A 13,489-nucleotide genomic window follows, 5' to 3' on the forward strand; every position below is an offset into this window, starting at 1 on the left:
GTAGCATGGTGTATTATAGAAGGTCAACTTCAGCGAGCCTAGAGCTAGGGGATGAGTAGGAGGGCACAGAATACATTTTTCTCTGACATTTTCATCCCTGGATTCATATCCAGTTGTTCACTGAGTTCAGGCGCCAGTGAATTCTACTGGGAACTCCCTCAAAAAAATAAAGCTAAGTAGTAACCAACCCAAAAGATGGCTTGAAGCATCAATTTGTTCGATGTTAGATTCAGAAATATATTCCAAATCTAAATCTAAATCAAATCTCTCAGAACGTATTAAAATTGCTTCACATGAAAGACAAAATACCTATGTTCTGAGAAACTCCAGAGTTTCTCTCCCTCTTGAGGACGCACGAGACCCATTCCTAGAGGTGCAAAGATTCCTCCTGGTACTGCAGAGCCTCCCATGACATCCTTCCAGGTTCCCAGCACTTCGGAGGGGGCCACCACTGGAAGGTAAACTGAAGCAGGGTCATACCTTGGAGGAGGGTTCTGGGCCTGAGGTAACAAAACCAGGTGGGGTCCAACCTAGATAATCTCACTTGAAAGGACTCTGCTCTGTCCAAGTTTTTTATTTTTATTTTATTTTATTTAAAAAAAAAATTTTTTTTAACGTTTATTTATTTTTGAGACAGGGAGAGACAGAGCATGAACAGGGGAGGGTCAGAGAGAGGGAGACACAGAATATGAAGCAGGCTCCAGGCTCTGAGCTGTCAGCACAGAGCCCGAAGCGGGGCTAGAACTCCCGGACCGCAAGATCATGACCTGAGCTGAAGTCGGCCGCCCAACCGACTGAGCCACCCAGGCGCCCCTGTCCAAGTTTTTTAAAGCCTACTTGGGACTGAAAATTTGAAATAGCCATTAAGGGTGTCCCAGGGAGGATACGGTCCAGTACCCTAGGGCTTCCTGCCACCCCTACCTTAAATGTGGGGTCCAGAGTCACTGTCCAACTTGTCCTGAGAGACAGGCCGACACAGGAGGATGTAGGGTTCGGGTGGCGGGTGCCTCCTGACTTCCACCTGCTTGGGATGCTTTGCTGCAGACATTTAGATGCTGCTCCTGATATAGAAGAATGTGATCCTGGAGGCAGTGCACACCCAGATGGGAGCCGAATCATGGTTAAATGCATAACTTTGTTCAAAAGAAACCTACAAGACCAGACAGAGTTTTCAATTTCTTAATTCCAGAAGGGAGGTGAAAATTGTCTTTATCAGCTCTTTTCAAAACCTCACCGGGGGACAGAGATAGTTGTCTGGTCTTGGTCCTTTCCTGCAACCCCATATCTCCTACCACTTCATTTGCTCAGTCTGAGGGTCTCTTTTTATCATACTCTTTTTTTAAATTGTTTTTTTTTTAACGTTTATTTATTTTGAGACAGAGAGAGACAGAGCATGAATGGGGGAGGGGCAGAGAGAGAGGGAGACACAGAACCGGAAGCAGGCTCCAGGCTCTGAGCCATCAGCACAGAGCCCGATGCGGGGCTCGAACTCAGGGAACGTGAGATCGTGACCTGAGCTGAAGTCGGACGCTTAACCGACTGAGCCACCCAGGCGCCCCCATGCTCTTTTTTTAAAATATATTTTTTAATGTTTATTTTTGAGAGAAACAGAGCATGAGTGGGGGAGGGGCAGAGAGAGAGGGAGACACCGAATCCAAAGCAGGTTCCAGGCTCTGAGCTGTCAGCACAGAGCCGACATGGGGCTCGAACTCACGGTCCATGAGATCATGACCTGAGCTGAAGTCCGATGCTTAACCGACTGAGCCACCCAGGCTCCCCTCTTTTTTATCATATTCTTTCAGAATGTACGCTAGTTAGTATCAGCCAGGAGTGGGGTGTGATTTCAGTGATATGTCACCCCGCTTCTAGTATATATACAGGTAAATGAGGGTTTTGAAAAACACAAAGGGTGTGCGACGTAAGTCAACAACTACAAAAATAAGTCTCACTGAGGCCTATTTCTGGGACTTCTTTAATATTTCTTTATTTTGAGAGAGAGAGAGGGCATGAGCAGGGGGAGGGGCAGAGAGAGGCGGGTACAGAGGATCGGGATCAGGTTCCGCACCCACGGCAGAGAACCCCATGGGAGGCTTGAACTCAGGCTCGAAATCATGACCTGAGCCAAGGTCGAATGCCTAACCAACTGAGCCACCCAGAGGCCTCGGGAATTCTTATCACTATACAGAAATCACTGTCGCTAAGCTTAAAGCAAAAGCTGTAATCCTATGCCTTGCCAACATGCACAGACATTCCTGGACAGCACGACTTGCATCTGAAGGACTTGTATCTGAATGCCAAGTGGAGAGAGCACCACATCTGACTGCTAGTGGGTCCGGGAGGAAGCGTTCATCTATTCTTTCAAAGCTTTGCAGTAATTCACCGACAGGCAGTCCATTCAGTGGCATAATTGGGTTTTCCATTTCTAAACAGTGATATTATAAATACCATAGTAGCTTGATCCAAAATTCTGTCCCAGAATGTCCCATTTCTTGGCAGTGATTTTCAGTGGCACAAAAGAGCTTTACTGGATTTGGGGAATATTTCCCATTTTCTAGCCCAGAGCTTTCTGAAGTTGTATGATTACTTGATGAAAGGTGCTTTGTGAAAAACTGCCTTGTTTTAAGAAAGTATTCTTCAACTTTTATGCTATATCTTTTCCCAGTTTTTGCATTAATACTGCCATAGGTATATATAGAAGTGCATGGTTTTTAAGCACAGTTTCTATATACATTCATTATTATATTATGTGTCATTGTCTCTGAAGATTGCCCCCAGTAGTCTTCTATATTGTTTTTGTTATGTCTGATTCTAAATTTATCCAGAGACGACTGTGGTTTGATGAGTTTAAATCACAGGAAGGACAAGTGCCAAATTAAAGGCTTGTTGGTAATTTTTTTTTTATGCTAGGTATTTTTAACCCTCCCCTCTTGCTGAGGGGAAATAGATTTTTATAAGACTGTATATTTAAATATATATTTTTGATGCATGACTTCTGAAGCCAAAGAGTGCTTCAATGCCAGAATGGGCTGGGGAATCATTTGCAAGAAAAACATAAAAAGGAGAGATTAATACGTTGAGGCACTGGCTTCAAGGAGTTTGTTCTCCAGAAAATAAAAGCTGCCACATTTCATTTCTTTAAGCCCGTTGTCAAACATAGTTGGTATGTTTGTCTTTCTTATTTAATTGTAGCCCTAAGGAGTCACTGCAGAGAGAAGGCATTTGGTCTTTCAGTTGCTTTTATTTATTAGTTGTGGTCAGGTTGGAGATCTCTGGGAAACAGGAAGTTTCCAAGAATAGCAGGTTTTAGTTGTTACTTAGTCACCCTAGTCAAAGGACAGGTATTTAACCAGAGCAGAGCTTGGAAGCTGCCTGATTGTCCACAAGTGTAGCACACTGAATGTCATTATCCCTTAAGGGGAATATCTAGGTGCTCATGGAAAAATCTCCCAAATTGGAATTGGGGTAGGAAGTGTGGTTTGTCTAACCAGCTGGACTTGATATCATTAAAGTTAGAATCTTAATTTTGAGAAGAGTGATAGGACACAAGGGTCCTGTACCTATTGAAATTATAAGCAATACTTAGTGTGGCTGAGCATTTTTCTGGAGATAGAGTGAATAGGTTTTATGAGATTCGCCCAAAGAGCCACAACCCTGAAAAGCTAAGGACTCTTTCCTGATGGCTTGCTCAGTCTTCTGCTCTGTGGACTGGCCCCTACAGCCTCCCACATGTGGTTCCTGCCACGGGGGAATGCCAGCCCCTATGAGGACTGCTCTGATTTATTGAGAGCTGGGTGGGAAGGAGCGCAGAAGCCACACTCGGCTCCCTCAAGGCCCTGTGGATGGCAGAAGTGGGTAAAGCAGGACCAGGAGTATGGTGGTGACCAGGGAGGCTACACCTCCTTTTGAGAGGGGGTCGTTTTACCCTCTCCAGGGTGAGCTTTTGTTGAGCAACCATACAGCTCAGTGCTGCTGGATGTTTATATATAAACCTGGGGTCTGAACTTGGGGCTTGAACTTATCCCGAGATTAAGAGTCGTGTGCTCTACCAACTGAGCCAGCTAGGTGCCTTTGGATGTTTATATATTTAAACGTCAGCAACTAACTCAAAATTTTGAATATTGAAGGAAACCCCACAAAAATGCTTGCAAGGGCAGAGTTGGCCACATCCTTTCGTTTGTCACCTTTCTGGCAGAGCAGTGCTTGACATTAAGAACAAACTCAAGGCTTCATTTTCATAACATACATATATATATATATATATATATATATATATATATATATATATATATACAGTAAAACCTTGGATTGCAAGTAACTTGTTCTGCAAGTGTTTGGCAAGACGAGCAAACATTTCTAATTTTATTTTTATTTATTTATTTTTAATATGAAATTTATTGTCAAATTGGTTTCCATACAACACCCAGTGCTCATCCCAACAGGTGCCCTCCTCAATGCCCATCACCCACCCTCCCCTCCCTCCCACCCCCCCACCAACCCTCAGTTTGTTCTCAGTTTTTAAGAGTCTCTTATGTTTTGGTTCCCTCCCTCTCTAAACTTTCTTTCTTTTTTTTTTTTCCTTCCCCTCCCCCATGGTCTTCTGGTAAGTTTCTCAGGATCCACATAAGAGTGAAAACGTATGGTATCTGCCTTTCTCTGTATGATTTATTTCACTTAGCATAACACTCTCCAGTTCCATCCACGTTGCTACAAAAGGCCATACTTCATTCTTTCTCATTGCCATGTAGTATTCCATTGTGTATATAAACCACAATTTCTTTATCCATTCATCAGTTGATGGACATTTAGGCTCTTTCCATAATTTGGCTATTGTTAAGAGTGCTGCTATAAACATTGGGGTACAAGTGGCCCTATGCATCAGCACTCCTGTATCCCTTGGGTAAATTCCTAGCAGTGCTATTGCTGGGTCATAGGGTAGATCTATTTTTAATTTTTTGAGGAACCTCCATACTGTTTTCCAGAGCAGCTGCACCAGTTTGCATTCCCACCAACAGTGCAAGAGGGTTCCCGTTTCTACACATCCTCGCCAGCATCTAGAATCTCCTGATTTGCTTATTTTAGCCACTCTGACTGGTGTGAGGTGGTATCTGAGTGTGGTTTTGATTTGTATTTCCCTGATGAGGAGCGACCTTGAGCATCTTTTCATGTGCCTGTTGGCCATCTGGATGTCTTCTTTAGAGAAGTGTCTATTCATGTTTTCTGCCCATTTCTTCATTGGATTATTTGTTTTTCGGGTGTGGAGTTTGGTGAGTTCTTTATAGATTTTGGATACTAGCCCTTTGTCCGATATGTCATTTGCAAATATCTTTTCCCATTCCGTTGGTTGCCTTTTAGTTTCATTGATTGTTTCCTTTGCTGTGCAGAAGCTTTTTATCTTCATGAGGTCCCAATAGTTCATTTTTGCTTTTAATTCCCTTGCCTTTGGGGAATGTGTCAAGTAAGAAATTGCTACGACTGAGGTCAGAGAGGTCTTTTCCTGCTTTCTCCTCTAGGGTTTTGATGGTTTCCTGTCTCACATTCAGGTCCTTTATCCATTTTGAGTTTATTTTTGTGAATGGTGCAAGAAAGTGGTCTAGTTTCATTCTTCTGCATGTTGCTGTCCAGTTCTCCCAGCACCATTTGTTAAAGAGACTGTCTTTTTTCCATTGGATATTATTTCTTGCTTTGTCAAGATTAGTTGGCCATACTTTTGGGGGTAAATGAATGATGTCTTGCAATATGAGTAGTATGTGATGCCCAATGTCTCATGATCACAACTGAGCCAATGTTTCTTCTCTCTCTCTCTCTCTCTCTCTCTCTCTCTTTCTCTCTCAGGATTGTGGTTGATCGTCCCTCATGCTTGGATGCTCTGTCTCAGGCTGTAGTGTTTGGCAGAAATTCATGATTTTTCAAAACGTTGGAAGGTGCCCACAACTGGCACTAGTGTATTTTTTGTCACTTTAAAGCACCTATGGACGGTCCTTTGCTTTTCCATACAAGAGTAAGCTTAGGAATGCTTTGCTTCATTCTAGGTCATTGGATAGGTTCCTTGTTAAAGTTGCACAAAAAGGAAAAGATTCAATTGATTGTAGTGATTCTGTTAGTGACAGTGAAAGTCATCCCACAAAATAACCCTCCTCTCTCTTGTCTCCCTCGCACCAGCCACGAAGGTTTTCAAAGCTAAGTGCAGGTTAATTAATTATTTTTTTAAATATTTTGTATTTTCTTTATTATTTTGTATTATATTACAATATTGCAATCACTTTTTTGGGGGGGCACAAGTGAGTGAGGGGGCAGAAAGGTGGGGGGAGAGAAGCAGGGCTCACCCAAAGTGGGGCTAATGCTCACCTGCAGCAGGGCTTGAACTCACAAATCATGAGATCATGACTTGAGCCAAAGTCAGGTGTTTAACCAACTGAGCCACCCAGGTACCCTTGTAATTACTTTTATATGAATATTTTTGGGTTGTGAAATGACTCATCTTAGTTTCCATTATTTCTTACGGGGAAATTTGTTGCTTTGATATACAAGTGCTTTGGATTACAAGCATGTTTCCAGAACGAATTATGCTCACAACCCAAGGTTTAGTTGTTTGTTTATTTTAATGTTTTATTTATTTACTTTTGAGGGGGAGAGAGAAAAAGAGTGCGTACATGTGAGTGGAGGCAGAGCAGAGAGAGAGGGATACAGAGAATCCCAAACAGGCTCCGCGCTATCAGCACAGAGCCCAATGCAGGGCTTGAACTCGCGAACCATGAAATCATGACCTGAGCCAAAATCAAGAGTTGGCTTAACGGACTATGCCACCCAGGTGCCCCCATAACATATATTTGACATCACCTTCTTTTCTATTGAACAATGAAATCCATAGATGATGTAACTAACAAGCACAGTTTTTTTAAAAAAATGAGTATTTTGCCTTAACTGTAATACATAGGGAGAGATAACAGGAAAGAAACTTATCATGAAAATGTGTGTTTTAGCATGTAAATGCTCAGCCGTGACTCTATTTTAGGTGGAAAATAATTGCTACACATTTCCAAAATGTTTCCTGGGGGGGAAAGATAAGCACCATTGAAAGCCACATTGCCAGAGGCTTCTGATTCCTATGAATCCTATCTTGCTTCCTCCAACTTTTCACTCATCTGTCTTAGGTGGGCCCTCTAATGTCACACTTGAGGGACAACTTGTTGCCTTTATGGGACTTTTAAATGACAGGAAGAGTTTGTTTCTCTCCCTTCACACTGTCCACCCTCTCCTGTGCAGGTCTTCTCTGCCCAGGTGTTTCCAGTTCTTTCAACCATTCCTGACATAGATGCCCTTCCAACCACCTCCTTCCAGAGCCCTCCTTCTGTCCTTCTCATTTTTCTGAGTCTTCACCCCACCCCAGTCCTGCAGCTGTCCTGCATAGTAGGATGTGTCTGAACCGCTGTCCCCTTCCTCTCCTCACTGCCCCTCTCCCCGAGGCAGCCACCCAGGTAGATGGGACTTGGACTGTTGTGTTCCAGGTGGGAGCCACGGCCATCTTGTGTCACAGTGACTTAGGAGATGAAGAGCTGGTTATGAGTGCTGGGCCACCCCCTGGCCATGAAAGCACATCAAAGCATCTGAATGGCCAGATTTGGCTGTATTTGACCTATAAAATAAGTATAAACCTACTCGTTTTGCTAGTGCCGTCAAGTACAGCCCCATCTCCTTTGTCGGTTCATTTTAGCAGGTTCCACTTCTGTCACCTTCTGAGTGTTGGCGTTGTCCATGCTGCAGGTCAGCACTTCATTCCATGCTCTGCTTTGCAGATGAGGCCTTTACAGGAAGCATGGGAGCTGATGAAATCACTATTTTTTGCTCTTTTGTCCTAATGGGCTATCTCCATCTTACTCCACATCAACTCCAATGTGAAACTCAGTCTTGTATTTAAATCTACAGGATGTTAAAATCACTTAGATTAAGAACACATCAGTTTTTAAAGTTTAGAGGGTCAACAGGAATTACCATGTTGCATAGTACGGAGACTGTCATCACATCAATGACTTCCTCTCTTGTCTATTCCTCACTCCCTCCTCCTGGATTGTCTGTGAATCTTCAAACAGGCATCCTTCTTGGATGCAGAATAATTTAATTTTCATCTCAGAATCTTTGGTCCTAGCCAACGTAGAGGACCTAACCAGGTATTTTGAGCTGCTATAACAAAATATCATAGACTGGGTGGCTTATAAACAACAAACATTTATTTCTCACAGTTCTGGAGGCTGGGAAATTCAAGATCAAGTGTCATCAGATTCAGTGTCTGAGAGTCCACTTCCTGGTTCATAGAGAGCTGGATTTTTGCTATAACCTCACATAGCAGAAGGGTTGAGGGACCTCTCGTGGGTCTTTTTTATAAGAACTCTAATCCTGGTCACGATGGCTCCACCCTTGCAACCTAATGTCCCACCTCCAAATACCATCACATTGAGGGGATGTGTTTCAACATATGAATTTGAGGGTGGGGTGGGGACATAAATATTCAGTCCATTGCACCAAGGGAGAGGGATAAAAGGGTGTGAGAGGAGAGGGTCTCACTGTGCACTCCAGTCTTTGTTAAAATTATTTTTCAGACCAAATTGTTTCCCTTTCTAAGAGATTCTCATGCCAGCTGTGAACATTTAACATTATAATATTATTTTCTCTGTTCTAATGCATTTCTAAGCTTTATTCCATCCTATGTGGAAGGAGTACCCATTTATCATATACTTGGGTATTGAGGGCCTGCCCTGTGCTAGAGATGGACGAAGCACTGGAACACACAGGCCTCACCTCAAGGAATTGGCATTTTGTGGTGACAGGAAGAAAAGTGAACAGACATGTCAACCTCGTGTGCTTTGATATGGTGTCATTGCATATTACAGATACATAAGAGAGGACTATGTAATCTGCTCTTCGGAGATCAGAGAGGTGCAGGTAGACTGAATGATGAACAAATCTTGAAAGACCAGCAGGAGTTTGCCAGATAAAGGAGGAGGCAAAGGGAGTTCCAAGTAGATTGAGGAGCATGCGGGGATGGAGTGAGTGAGACCTGAAGCATATTTCAGAGAAAATCAGTCCTAGCCATGCAAGAGTAGCCTGCCAGGGGGTTCCTTCCTGTGGAAGGAAGGCTCTCCCTGTGAGTGTTTAGTGCCTCTCATTGGACTTTTATCCTAAAAGTAAAAGCCCGTGTAATTTGCTTGCCACATTGGTTCAGCGAAGCCTTTAACCCTGGTATCAAGAGCTTTATTTTTCTCATTTTCCCACTGAATCGTTCTTCTTCCCCTTCCTGCTATCTTGGCAGCACGTACGGAAATGGACATATGTGAATATCTTCTCAGATCTGTTCCCAATGTTCATAAAAATCAGGATCCTGGATTGTGGGTTTACTCAAGGGAGAGCTCCTCTTTCTCATTCTCTTTTCTGATGACTCGAAGTTGGGGAGAGCCCAGTGCATATTCCAGTTCCACCGTTTCCAGCTGCCAGACATTGGGCAGGTTATGGAACCCCTTTGAGTCTCAGCTTCTTTATCTAGAAAATGGGAATAGAAGAATATATGCATCACAGAGTTGTGGCAACATGAGGTAATGCCTAGGGTAGCAAAAGCTTTCAACAAATGGTTGCCTTTGTCTGAATTCACGTTAACTTAAAGTCCCACTCACTGAATGGGAAGATGGTGGCCATAGAACTTTGTGCCTCTATGGAAAAAATGGTTGAGAACTGAGTAAACATGAGAAGGGATAAAGGAAATCCCCTAAGAAATGCTGGTCTTACTGTCGCTCTTTGTCACCAAAATAAGAAAAAAATGAAGCCGTTCCAAGGAAGTTGCCAGGCCTCGGTGTCCCCCTCTGCAAAATAAGGGTCGGTTTACATGCATGTTCCTTTCAAACCATAACACTTCATTCTTCTTGGTTTCTAGAATAATTGCATAAATATAATAATAATTATGTATAATAACAATTGCATAATTATAAAGGTTCAGGTCTTCTAAATGATGGTTGCATATTTGAGGCCCTAGGAAGCTTTGAACAACGGCTGATGTCCAGGTCCTATGCAGATGTATAAAATCAGAATCCCTAACAGGGTGGGTATGCTATGGGGCAGCCAGGATTGAGGTCACAGTAAGAGTCTTGTCTGTAATTTCTAGCTTATAGCATCCTTTATACTCAATCACCTCCATAGGAGAATTAGATGTCAAAAGTCAATATCACAAATTGCTTTTGTTGTTGTTTGTTATAAATTTTTTGTTTTTATCCTCAAAGTGAATAATTAGGCTTCTTAGAGATGTGTGTAATTGCTCGTCCTTGAGTTTCTTTTACCAAAACATTCATAGCATAAAGACGTATGTTACCAATCATGTTTTTAATTAGAATGGAAATGTGTGTAAAGTTCTTTCATAGAAATGCACACTAAATCTGTTTTAGAGAAACTTACTTGTAAGACTTTTTTTTCTTTTCACTCGGTTCCAATTCAGGCTTTGGCCTTCATTCAAGAGAAGCCACTACAATGAAATATTTTCTGACACTGTGTGGAAATAGCTGTCCTTGATGTGTGTGTCTTTATTTATGTCAGGGTTCCTAACGAATCCCACAAATAAAACCTTTTTTTCAATGAGAAACATTTCAAAATGGAAGAAGGATGTATGTCATATTGACCCAAAATAGCATGAGCATAATGAGCCCAACATGGAAGAGGCTTTAAAGGCTCAAATCTTCATGGGAAATACTTGTTGATTTTACCTCACTGTATAGTTGGAGGAAAAAAATATAATGGCATTTTAGCATGATAATTTCTTAATGCGTACTTATTGAACTTCAGTATGTGTTGTCTATTAAAAAGAATTTCATAGAAAAAATTTCATAAGTCATATATATATATGTGTGTGTGTGTGTGTGTGTATAACTTGGGGGGAGATAACAAGTATACACTTGCTTTTTGTAACTTCTTTTTTAGCTTAATATAAGTGGACGTTCTTCCTGGTCAAAACCTTTGGTCTCCGTTATTATTTTAATGACTGCATAGTATTCCTAATTATCAACATATCAGAATTTATTTAACCAACCTCACTGTTGGACATTAGGTTGTTTTAAGTTTTTCCTATGAATAAGAATATGAATAAGAATATCTTTATTCATAAGGATGTCTTTGTACAGTTACATTCATTACTGTCTTGGTACAGTTATTTCCTTAGGGTCAATTCATAGAAATGGAGTCACTGGGTCAAATAGGGTTCATAATTTTAAGGATTTTGCTACGTATTGCCAAATTGTAGTGAAGCCTATACCAATTTGTCCTCCTACTGGCCTGTTTGTTCAGCATAGTCTTTTCAGCAATAGAGTAATTTGAAGTCCAAAGTGAAACTCTCCCTGACTATCTTAGCAAATAACTTCCAAACTCCCCAAACTCATTCTGCAAGGGTGAAATGCTGAAGGCAGCTGCACACTTATTGAAAGCAACAAGAGTGGAGTCCGGGGGACTGCAAAGAAGAAAGAGGTTGTCAACAGTGCACTTAGAAGAAATGAATATCTTTTCACTTGCCAGGGTCTGACCCGACCTGTGGGACAAGGAGCTTTCTCCCAAAGAAGAGTTGAGGTTAGAAAGAAAGAAAAACTAGAAATTCCAACTGAAATTCCACCGGGTCTCGTATTTGAGATTGGCAGCACTGAGGCATTCCAGATGGCTTTGTCTGTTCTTTTGAACCTACCTTTTGATCTTATTTAAATTTCCTCCTCATTTCACCTGTTCTGGGTTTATTGCCTGGAAAGCAAGCAGGTGAACATATTAGGTCCTCCTCAAGGCACCCCGAGACCACAGGAAACTCACGTTCAGGTCAGGAATCATATAACATGAGTCCATGCTCCACATTTATGGGCAAGTTAAACAACAGGGAATTTTATGCTGGGATTTATGACACAAACGTGTAGCAGGCACACTGTGAGGTGGGAGGGAAATTTAAACAAGGAAAATCTCTGCCCATAATATTGATTCAAGTTCTCCAATTGATGGAAAAAACATGTAAGGATTTTATTCTGGAAATTGCCTGTGAGTTAGACAAGAGGCAGGAGAACATAAATATTATAAACACATCACTCCTTCTTCCCTCAAATATTGGTTCCCCTCTTCCAAATGAGGTCATTTAGTTTTCTAGTCAGTCTGTGTACAGGCCAGAATGATCTGAAAGCATGTAATTAGCTGCTTTAGCAAACTTTATCCCTGTTAATTCCAGTAGGGAGGAGGGAAGAAAAGAGGAGCATGTGTTGGGTTGAGGGGGCAAGACTTCTACCTTCTCTAAAAAACTGACCTACACCTTATGTATCCGTCCTTACAACCCATAAAAGCCAGCACAAAAGAGAGCACCAGCTGGAATCATTCAGGGAAGGCAATGGCTTTGAAAGACCTGGCTAGCAGCAGGTGGAATATGCATTAGGGGTCCTTTTATTCTCCAAATAGTACCTATTTTCAATGGGAAACAATATGGTTCTTATATAGTCAATAAAGAGCAAATTCAGGGTGGTTGCCCTTTAGCTAGAGTAGTTGATGATTTGTGATGACTCCAGCATCACACCATCACCCATGAAACTCAGAAAACATTGGACTAAAATACTGAAAGACATGGGTCCTGGCTTGGCAGATCTGATTTTCAGGTTCACGCTGAAGTCCATAGGCACGCAGCCTAATGGCCAGAATAAAAAGTCTTGGACTGCTGGTGTAGGGGTTGCTTGGAAAGCTGTTTCACTGAACTTGAGTGGCTTTTCTTGGATCTTTGTTCATTTGTTTAGCTACACTCCCTTGCGTGTGGTCCATGAGGGCTTGAGTAAATTATCTGGTTTCTCCCAGTAACATCTTTGCTTAGGAGTGACAGGTATTCTCATTCTAAATATAGATGGGCACTGGTGGATGGATGGAGGAAGAGGAGGGAACCCCTAACTTGTCCATTTGCCTTGGGAGTTCAAGGATTCTAGGAAAGGGCAACGATGCCCAATGCTGGGAGAAATAAGATCATATACTCCTTGAGGGGAGGCTTTGCTGGTTTTGTTCTCCACTGTTCTCTCAGTGTCTGGCATACAGCAGGACCCTAATAAGTATATCATGTTGCCTGGGACCAAGTGGCATAATGGGGAGTGAAACCACCAGTTTTGACAACACCAAGAAGGGAAGCACTTATTTCCTTCTAAGAGAGATGCTCCAGAGGCTTAAGAATATGAAACATGGTTCCCATGATTAATTTCTACTTCCTTACCTATAGGCATTGTGGGCTGGAAGGGGACAAGAAGTGGCATGTTACTTGAGTTACTCAACTCATCATTGCTGAGGAGTTGGAATAAACCCAAATCCAGGGCCCAAGGGTTTTTTTTTTTTTTTTCTATGCTCTTTGTAAAATACAGAATAAGGAGTAGGATCTTAACTAAAGAGGAGATGCATGGCTTAGAGCAGGGGTTCTTGGAGGGCTCAGAATTGCTTGGAGGGCTTGTTGAAACACAGACGACTA

Source organism: Panthera onca, chromosome B4 (assembly GCF_046562875.1).
Source record: "Panthera onca isolate mPanOnc1 chromosome B4, mPanOnc1 haplotype 2, whole genome shotgun sequence".
Taxonomy (NCBI): domain Eukaryota; kingdom Metazoa; phylum Chordata; class Mammalia; order Carnivora; family Felidae; genus Panthera; species Panthera onca.